Source organism: Podarcis pityusensis (assembly GCF_964106645.2).
Source record: "Podarcis pityusensis genome assembly, chromosome: 15".
Classification (NCBI taxonomy): domain Eukaryota; kingdom Metazoa; phylum Chordata; class Lepidosauria; order Squamata; family Lacertidae; genus Podarcis; species Podarcis pityusensis.
The window spans coordinates 15,588,458-15,598,815 of NC_138040.1; positions in this window are offsets into that span (position 1 = coordinate 15,588,458).

Here is a 10,358-nt window from a genome sequence, read left to right on the forward strand (position 1 = left end):
CAAAACTCCGGACAAGCTGGGCGAGGGGGCGCATAAAGATGTTAAAAAGCATCGGGGAGAGAATCGCACCCTGAGGCACTCCACACACCAAGGAGTGGCGCGATGACAATTCCCCCCCAAGCGCCACCCTCTGTCCCCGACCAGAGAGAAACGAGCGCAGCCATTGAAGGACTGTGCCCTGGATCCCCACGTCGGCAAGGCGGTGGTCCAGGAGTTCGTGATCGACCATGTCAAAGGCTGCTGACAGTTCTAGAAGAATCAGCAGCCCCAACCCACCTCGATCCAGCTGCCTGCGGAGATCATCTGTTAGGGCGACCAGAGCCGTCTCGGTCCCATGACCAGCGCGGAAGCCGGACTGGAATGGATCCAAAGCAGATGTTTCATCCAGAAACCTACCAAGCTGTTCAGCAACCGCTCTCCTTTGGGAAACACTGATCTAGCCCATGGGGAAACGGGTGTGTGTGTATGTGCTTGCAACAGGGTCATCAAACCTCTGCAATGATGCCTTCCTGGTTCATCTTGTGGCCGGTCTGGGTGGAAGAAGGGCTGTCGCTCAGTGGCAGAGGAACGCAGGGTTATGCCCCAGCAGCAGCAGCACCCCGCCTGAAATCCAGGAGCACTGATGAGATGGAGCCACATTGACCCAAAGATTTGACTTGACCGAGGGCGGCGGCAGAAGCTCTTGTTCAAAACCATGATGGCTGCCTTGCATGCAAAATGCTTCTGGGAAACCCGCAAGCACTCCCGCCCCCTTGTGATTTCCAACAACTGGTACTCAGAAGCATTGCTGCCTATAGCCATGGAGGCAGAGCCCAGTCCTTGTGACTAGTAGCCGTTGATTTCTTTGTTATCCTCCACAAATCCTCCCATTCTCCCTTTCAGGCCATCTAGTCTGGTGGTCCTAGTCTGAGAGCCCCCTGGCTGTTCATTGCACTGAATCAAACTTGCTTTGGTGCACGTGCACCGTTGGTGAACGGTCTCGGCGTGCGAGCCAGCGAGCCTCCTGCAGTTTTTGTGCCCAGAGTTTGAGATGTCAGGTGGCTGTTGGCCCCCGACTGGGGCTTGGGTTGGAGCCCCTCTGCTTGCAGCGACGAGAAAGGAGAAAGGCGACGCGATGTTTTGTTTCTTAATGTTCTGTTCTCGGCTGTCTCCATGCAACGTACGCGGTGAGCTGATTGCTTATTGTATCATTGTATCCTGTTTACAGTCCAAAGCTGGAAAGGGGCTTAGGAACTGTGCTATTTTAAAACACACACACACACACACACACACACACACACACACACACACACACTTTAATCTTATTTATATACTAGCAAAGAAATGACCATCACTCTGTCTGGAGGACAAAAAGGCTGCAATCTCCTTGATTAACCTTCAGGGAGCCTGCTCTGGACTGTATGTTTGCAGCAGGGGAGAATCCTGAAATATATTTTGAATGCTGACAGCTTTCCAAGTTTCTATTCGACAAGGGGTCAGGAACAGGATCCCACCAGCTTTCTTCTTTCCCTGCCCTCCCTGCCAGAAAGGGCACTTGCAAGAACTTTGTAACTAAGAAGTAGCGCATCAAGTTTTTCTTCCTCCCTCTCAACCCCTTTTCCTTTTGTGTCATGTCTTTCATTCAGATTGTCAGCCTGAGGACAGGGACCCTCTTATTATTCACCACCCTGAGCTACCCCAGGAGCCATTTTTTTTTTTTTTGGCTGGAAAGCAAGGCTTTAAAAAATGCTTTAAATAAAACAAAACATTTAAATAAAAGTGGGGGAAGTAAGTTTTGAGGAAGGGGATCAGTTAATCCTCCACATATGTTCAAATTAATTGCATGGCTCCTATGAGGGTTCAGCTACTGGCAGCCCCTGTGCTTAATCCGGCCCCTTAGGAAGATAGCCTGGCCCCTTCTGTTTTTATATCCTAACTCCACTGTCAGAGGCAACCCCAACTGCTGGGAATTGCAACTGGGGAGAGTTGCTGTTGCAACCTGGGTCTTACTTGCAGGCTTTCCATTGGGGCATGTGGTTGCAATGAGGACAAGGTGGGCTTCCTTTGCCCTGATCTGGCATCTGGGCTCTTCTGATTGTCACCTGCTACTTCAGATGCAAAGGGAATCGGTTGTGGCCTTGAGATTTGCAGGTTGGATCTGGGGCCCCCAACCCACTCCCAGTTCCTTCTCGAAAGCGTTCGCCCAGCAACATCTTGTGCTGGATGGGGTCCTCTCCCTCCCTGCCTCCCAATTATTTGGAGACGGCGCAATCCAAAACCACACTGGCTGAGCCCCGCTATTAAAAATGGGAAAGGTATCCCTGAGCGAAAAGGAGAGGGTGTGAATTCTGGCAAGCGGGGGCAGCCTCGCGATACGGGCCAGGGTGGAATTTGAGGGACAAATAGCTAGAGACAGAAAACAAGGAACGTCTGAGATGGGGAAGCCTGCCAAGGAAATGTTACAGAGCATGAAGGCGTAAGAGGAACACTCAGAGCTGACGGGAGATGTGGCTGAGGGGGTCCACATGCCCTGCACAAGCAGGGGGGGCGCACTTTGGTTAGGCCGCCCCGCTGGGTGGAGGCCTCAGAGAGGTGATGAAATCTGGGCAATTAGCGCAAATTGAAATGGGGTCCCAGGACACGCTTTGGGAGCCGTGAGGGACAGCTCTCGTGAGTCATGGTGACCATGAAATCGGAACACTTCTGAATCGGATATTCAACATCTCCAGTGTTTGTCGAGGCAGCACAGCTGTGGTTTCAGGCATGCCAATGGTCCACTTTGCTGCTGGAGCTTGTCCCTGGTAGGAACACAGAAGTAGAGAAGGTCCCTTTCCCACAAAATGTAGTCTCCTTAGGCTGTGTGCGAGATTTCCAGCCATTTGCAGAGCACAGGCTTTAGAATAAGGACAACGGCAACCATTTTATTATTATTTCTATGTCGCCCATCTCACTGGGTCACCCCAGCCACACTGGGTGGCTCCAAACAGAATAATAAAAACACAATGAAATGTCGAGCATTAAGAAGCTTCGCCTACAGGAAGGTGCAGGGTCAGTCGCTGGTATTGAAACGGTAAAGAGGAGAAGGCTGTTACAGTGGTACCTCAGGTTACATACGCTTCAGGTTACACACTCCGCTAACCCAGAAATAGTGCTTCAGGTTAAGAACTTTGCTTCAGGATAAGAACAGAAATCGTGCTCCGGCAGTGCGGCGGCAGCAGGAAGCCCCATTAGCTAAAGTGGTGCTTTAGGTTAAGAACAGTTTCAGGTTAAGAACGGACCTCCGGAACGAATTAAGTACTTAACCTGAGGTACCACTGTATACTAAAATGGCCACCGGCCACAAAGGCTATGATGGCCTCGACAGTCGGAGGCACAGATGCTTCGGAATACCAGTTGCTGGAAGGCACAGGAGGGGAGAGGGCTCTTGCGATCAGGTCCTCCGGGTGGTTTTTCCAGAGAAGGCATCTGGTTGGCCACTGTGAGAACAGGATTCTGGGATAGATGGGTCATTGGCCTGGTCCATCAGGCTCTTGTGTGTTTATTGGTACAAGACGTACACATTTGGAGTGAAGTACTTCTTCAGCTCCTGCTAACCTAGCAGTTCGAAAGCACCTCAAAGTGCAAGTAGACAAATAGGTACCGGCGGGAAGGTAAACGGCGTTTCTGTGCGCTGCTCTGGTTCGCCAGAAGCGGCATAGTCATGCTGGCCACATTACCCAGAAGCTGTCTGCAGACAAACACCAGCTCCCTTGGCCAATAAAGCGAGATGAGCGCCGCAACCCCAGAGTCGGTCACGACTGGACCTAATGGTCAGGGGTCCCTTTACCTTTACCTTTACCTTTACTCCTTAAGCATGAGTTTGACCAAACTGTGGGAGGCAGTGGAAAACCGAAGTGCCTTGCGTGCTCTGGTCCATGGAGTCACGAAGAGTCGGACACGACTAAACGACAACACCAACTCCTTCAGAACTTTCATATATAAATAAAGTTAATTATACAAAGGTTGTACTCTCTCACACACACACATGAATGGCAAATTAGACAAGCTTGTGGAGGAAGGTCTATAGCACGTAAATGAAGCCTCCAGATTCAGCCGCTGTTTATCTCTTAATTCCAGTTGCATGGGGAGTTGGGAAACATATTGCTCTTCATGCCCTCTTTGTGGGCATTCTGGAGACATCTCAGTGGGCAAGGTGGGCTTCTGGGCTGTCCTTGCACACATCTCCCAATGCCTGCCTGCGTGTGTTGATGGACACAGCCAACCCTTTTCACTTTGACACCCCATTAACCGCCTAATCAGATTGCAAGTGTTGCTGGACCTGTCTTTGAGTCCCCTTTCCCTGTTTCAGGTTGAGGACTGCCAGTTCCTTGCTGAGATCAAGCATGCTGTTAAAGCGACCACAAGCTTTTTGACCTCATCAGCCAATGGCAACAATGATCACCCCTGCTTAGATTTGCATTGGCCGTACCAGTGCACCAGATATTACCCCCCTTCTGTGTGTACCAAGTGCAAAAGTTCTGCCCCACAGTCTCTGTGTGTTGGGTCAGATTGGTCCAGAGTCATCTGTGGCTGTCAGGGGGTGGGGAATCAAGCTGGAAGAATAATAGATTCATAAAACGTTTGGAAGGGACCCCAAAATTCATCTAGCCCAACCCCCTGCGAATCACAGCTACAGAATCCATGATAGGTGGCCATCCAAACTCTGTTTAAAAACCTCCAAGGGACAAGAGTCCACCACCTTTGGAGGCAATTGGTTGGATTGTTGAAAGGCTCTTGGCATCAGAAAGTTGTTCCTAATATTCAGTTAGAATTTCCTTCCTAGCCATCTAAATCTATTGGTTGGGGTCCTCTGGAGCAGCGGAAAACAAGATTGCTCCATCATTGGTGGATCAGCCCTTCAAATGTTTGAAGATGGTGGGGGGGGCACTAGGGGCGCATTGGAAGATGGCAGACAATACCATCTCTCCGACCCACACGGGGTAATTAAGAGGCTGTTATGGGAGTAGGCAGCCTCCCTTGTTGCCCCAAGGAAATGGGGAACACTGCCCTTGCCTGCTGTGCCCATAAATCACCCCCTAATTCAAAAGAAGGGGGTGAGGGCCCTAGACAGAATGCCCCCGTGTGGACCTCGGCTCTCCTGGACGCTGTCTCTGATCGCGCACTAGCTGCAGCAATTTGGAATAATTAATTACAAAAGAAGCAAATGCACATATTTCAAGTGAAGAAGGGGAGTGAAGTCTGCTAATTTAAGTGACCTCTGTGAAAGAAGACGACGGGTTGGAGAAACAGGAATATTTTACGATGAAGATACACCAAAAGCTGGGTATGTTGACAATGGGACTGAATGGGGGGGACACCTTTTTTACTTTCCTTCTATGTGATTTACAAGAACCCCTCCTCATTAGAATCGTTGGTTGAACTGACCCAAGCAGGATGATTAAGGTCTGTGTGGAGATAAACTTTAACCAAAAGTATGCTTTATGGAGATCGAGAAGCAATAAGAGCTTTTGGGAATGGTGCAGCAATTAATTCGGAGTCACCATCTTGCCAAAGGATTTATAGCCGGGAGGAAGAACAGACTTGTTTTCAGACTGCATTCCTGGTGAATCTCCTCAGAGGTTTTGAGAAAGGAGGCAGATTGGTGAAGATTAATGACGCTAAGACTGTTTTGATGTATGGACTGATGTTATATGGAAAACGTCTGGATATGGCTACTGGATAAAAAAAATAATATCCACGCAGGATTACAAACTGTTCTAACCAGCTTGTGGAGACTATCAGAGGTCACAAAGAGAAAGGAAAAATATATGAAAATAACAACAAGAGATGTGGAAAAACAATAAGAAAGGACTGGATAGTACTGTGAACATCATAAGGTTAGATTTGTGGACATTAAAACAGCAGTAAGAAGCAAGAAGTTGATTGGATCCCCTTCGGAACTTGAAATATGGGTACCCCCAACAAAAATTTAAAATTCAGCTGTGTAATTTGGAATTTATGTAATTTGGTTTGATTTGATGTGATTGGTCGGTTAATAAAAAATTATTCTTTAAAAAAAATGTTTGAAGATGGCTTCTTTGTCACCTCTTAGTCTCCTTTAGGCTAAACACGCCCCAGTCCCTCAACCATTCCTCAAAAAGGCTTAGTTTCCAGAACCACCACCATCCTGATTGCCTTTCTCTGTGCATCTTCCTTGTCAATGTCCTTCTTAAACTGGGCTGCCCACAACTGGACATAGGACCAGGTGTGGTCTGACGAAGGCAGAAAACAGAGCAGGGCTATTACTTCCCTTGAGCAGGACGCTGGACTTCTCTTGATGCAGCCTGGAAGAGCATTAGGGTTTTTGTTGTTGCTGCACCACCCTGTTGACTCGTGCTAAGCTTGTGGCCTTTATTATAAAGATAATAAAGGGGCATTTTCTAAGCAACAAGATCCTGAAAACATTTTAAAAATGCAAAAAGTGTCAATATCTTCAGCCCACAGGCAGAGGTACCTGGCCTCCCCCGAGGCAATTGAGCGAGATACTGTTGTTTACCGTCCGTCTGCGACTCCCGGCAGGCTAGGTAAACAAACCGGCGATCCTCCTCAAACGTGAGCAGGACACACCCTCCTCCTTCCTCCCTCCCTGCATTCCTTCCCAGGGAGGGGAAGAAGAGACAGACAGGAGTCCTTTCTACATGTTTTATTCCTGTCACTCAACAGTACATAGAAATGTGACTGTTCCCTTCAGACTCCATCAGAAGAGTCACAACTCCTCCCCTGTACTTCCAGTACAGGTCAGATGACACACTGAGCTAACATCCGGTGCTCAGTACAGAGAATAGGCTCCACCTTTTCCCCAACAGTACATCTGCACTGTTTTGCATTCCAGCCATCTGGAGCTGGCTTTTGCCTTGGTGCTTTTTCCCAACATCCTCCCCCAAAAGCATCAATTGGCAAAACATGATCCAGAGAAGAAAACAAACAGTTGTTATACATATAACAGTCCCCTGTTGTTTCAGTTCCACCCTTGGAACTCCCCACCACTGGTTTCACCAGTGTACCTCTCTGGTTGTCTGGCTTCCAAGGAATGAGTGCTTCTGCATCACCTTGGCTAGCTACCCTTTGTTGTGTCTTTGTCTCTGACTTAGACACTGCTTCAACCTGCTTTGAGTTGTTAACAATAGCAACACATGCAACAGCTAAGTTAGCAAACTCTTTTGAGTACCTCTTTGGTGGTACACCCTTTGTAACTCTCTCAGACCTGCGTATGAGGTTCTGATCCTCTGTGCTCACTGGTTCAACCTTTGGACTCTGTTGAGAACCAGTAGCTATCAGTGGTTCTTCCTTCATCTGTGAAGGTCTATCCATTGTGTGAGATTTTCTCTCAATGACTGTTACAACTGAACTCTCTGAGCTTTCACTGTCATCATCATCAGTACCACTGTAATCTGTGACATCAGAAAAATCATCATCATCATCATCATCTGAATCGTTTCCTGTGGGAAATGTCTGTTCTACAACCCGCTCTTGCTCTGGAGCACTCTCTAGGAACTTTGTGAGAATCACCTGACCAGATTCAGACAAAATTACTCTGTAGAGACCCTTTTCATATCCCACAAAAATGCCTTTGGCATTCTTTACTCCACCTGGAGCTTCTGTTCTCACATGAGACCCGAAAACCTTAAAATAGGCAACAGAAGGTTTTCTATTGAACAGCTTTTCAAAAGGAGAACATCCCAACTCTGTTGAGACTTTTCTCAACCACACATGAAGATAGGACGCTAGCGATTCGGCCCAATATTCATGTGGCAAATGTGAACTCAGCAATTGCGCATTCATCCCCTTTTGCAATTCTTTGTTCACCCTCACACAGACCCCCCTGTTCCACGCTTCTTGCGAAACTGCAACTTTGTGGTCTATCCCTTTTCCATCCAGGAACTTCTGAAACTTCTGTAACAGAAAAACTTGTTTGTCATCTGTGAAAAGACAATCAATGTTAGTATCATGCATATTTTTAACCTTGTCACAAAACTCCTGAAACTTTTCTAAAGTTTCTTGCGGTTTCTCCATCATATAAACCCAAGAATAATTAGTGAAACAATCCACACACACAAGGTAAAATCGTGCACCGCCTCTAGATGGTTCTAGAGGACCAATCACATCAGCATACACCCGCTGAAAAGCTCTGTCGACCTTCTTCGTCACCTTCCTGGTGCTCACACTGGTCATACCTGCAAGAGAGATTTCGTTAGAAACAGAAGAATTACATTTCATGTAATCACTTTGATCAAAAGTCAACAAATACAGTCCATCTTTCTCTTTGGCAGTAAGAAACAGTTCTCCATCTTTGTAGATCTTGCAGCTTTTAGCATCATAGGACAGTTTCAGTCCTTTCTTTGCAATCTGCGACACACTCAGCAGATTAAATCTCAGTTCTGGAACCAGGTAAACATCACTTATAGTCAAGTTCAGACTCTCAAGATACACAGTTCCAATTCCAGTTGCTTCCAACTCTTGACCGTTGGCCTGTTTTACAGCGAAGCTTTGCTTCTTCAACGTCGTAAATAGTCCTCTGTGCGGGCACATATGAACCGTTGAGCCCGTGTCAATTATGAACGAGTTCCCAACATCTGGCGTGGTTCCTTTCGCCATCATAGCCTTTGCAGGTTTCACCTGGCACTTGGTACGGCTTTTGCCTGACACCTCAGGCTTCGTAGAGCTGCTTTTTGCTCCTCTTGACTGGCGCGGCTTCTTACAGTTTCGCTGTAGATGCCCAGTCTGTCCACAATTGTAGCATCGGACAGCACTCAATGCTACACCATGCTCCCTAGTAGCATCAGCAGTGGGGGAATTAGAACTCTGTTCTTCCCTCCCCCTGTCTTTTTCTTCCAGTGCAGCAAGTCTGTCGTGTTCATTCAGGACCACAGCACAAACTCTCTCCGCGGTCAGCTGCGCGGCCGGTAGGGAACCAAGCTGACTGGCAACAACCTTGTAGGTGCGGTTAAGGCTGTTTATCATCATGAAGCAAAACACTTCCACCTGAAGACGGAAATTGCGTTCCACCATCTGTTGACGCAGAAACTTCATTTCTGTCAGGTGCGCTTGAACATCTCCATCAGGCGCAAGTCTCAGATTGGTCAATTTCTCAAAATACAGCAACGCTGAAGAACCAGCATCTCTCTGATGCGTTGTACGCAGCGTGTCCCAAACCTCTTTCGCATTTTCTAAATGCTGAACATGCACCAACTGATCATCTGAGACACACAGAATTATAGCAGTCCTGGCCCTTACATTCTGTGACTCCCAACCTCTGGTTGGTGCTGCAGGGATGGGGTTTTCAATTACATCAAAAAGCCTCTGATTCTGCAGCAGGGCCTTCATCTTTACAGACCAAGATGAATAATTGTCATTGGTTAAGGGAGGTGGGCAAGGCAAACCTCCCCCTTTCTTGGCATCCATCTTGAAGCCAAGCCTCCAGCTCACACTGTCAAACAAACTGTAAAATCCAACAGTTGTTTTTTCCTTTTCTCACGCAGCAAACTGCAAGTTGTTTACGGTCTTTTGCACCTGGCAGCTAAACTCTGGCTGCTATGAAAAGTCCCTTCCAAGGGCACGTAAACTTTGTAGCCAAAACACTCTCTGGTTTTGTTTCGCTTTCCCAGGCTCACTATCACAGTCCAGCCCCTTTGTCAGTAACTTTCCAACTTTCCGTTACCTAGCAACAATGCATTTCAATGGGACCTCTTATCTTAACCACAAGAATTTGTGGAATGCAGGCTTCTTCTCCCGGAGCTGTACTTTTCCAAAACGCAGCTCCCCGTGAACCAGTGAATTAATCATTACTGCGTTCACACTTTTAGCCCGAAATGCAGCATACCTTGAACTTTGTTGCTCTGGAAAACACCTCTTCTTTCCACCAGCTGTCTGTTGAGCCTCTGGCATTTCTCAGACGCTTCTCTTCCTCCTTGGAGCAGAGGAGGACAATCCACCAGCCTCTTATGCAGATGTCCGATGAATCGCAACCATCCGAAGGCTGCCATATGTCATTATCTTCAGCCCACAGGCAGAGGTACCTGGCCTCCCCCGAGGCAATTGAGCGAGATACTGTTGTTTACCGTCCGTCTGCGACTCCCGGCAGGCTAGGTAAACAAACCGGCGATCCTCCTCAAACGTGAGCAGGACACACCCTCCTCCTTCCTCCCTCCCTGCATTCCTTCCCAGGGAGGGGAAGAAGAGACAGACAGGAGTCCTTTCTACATGTTTTATTCCTGTCACTCAACAGTACATAGAAATGTGACTGTTCCCTTCAGACTCCATCAGAAGAGTCACAACTCCTCCCCTGTACTTCCAGTACAGGTCAGATGACACACTGAGCTAACATCCGGTGCTCAGTACAG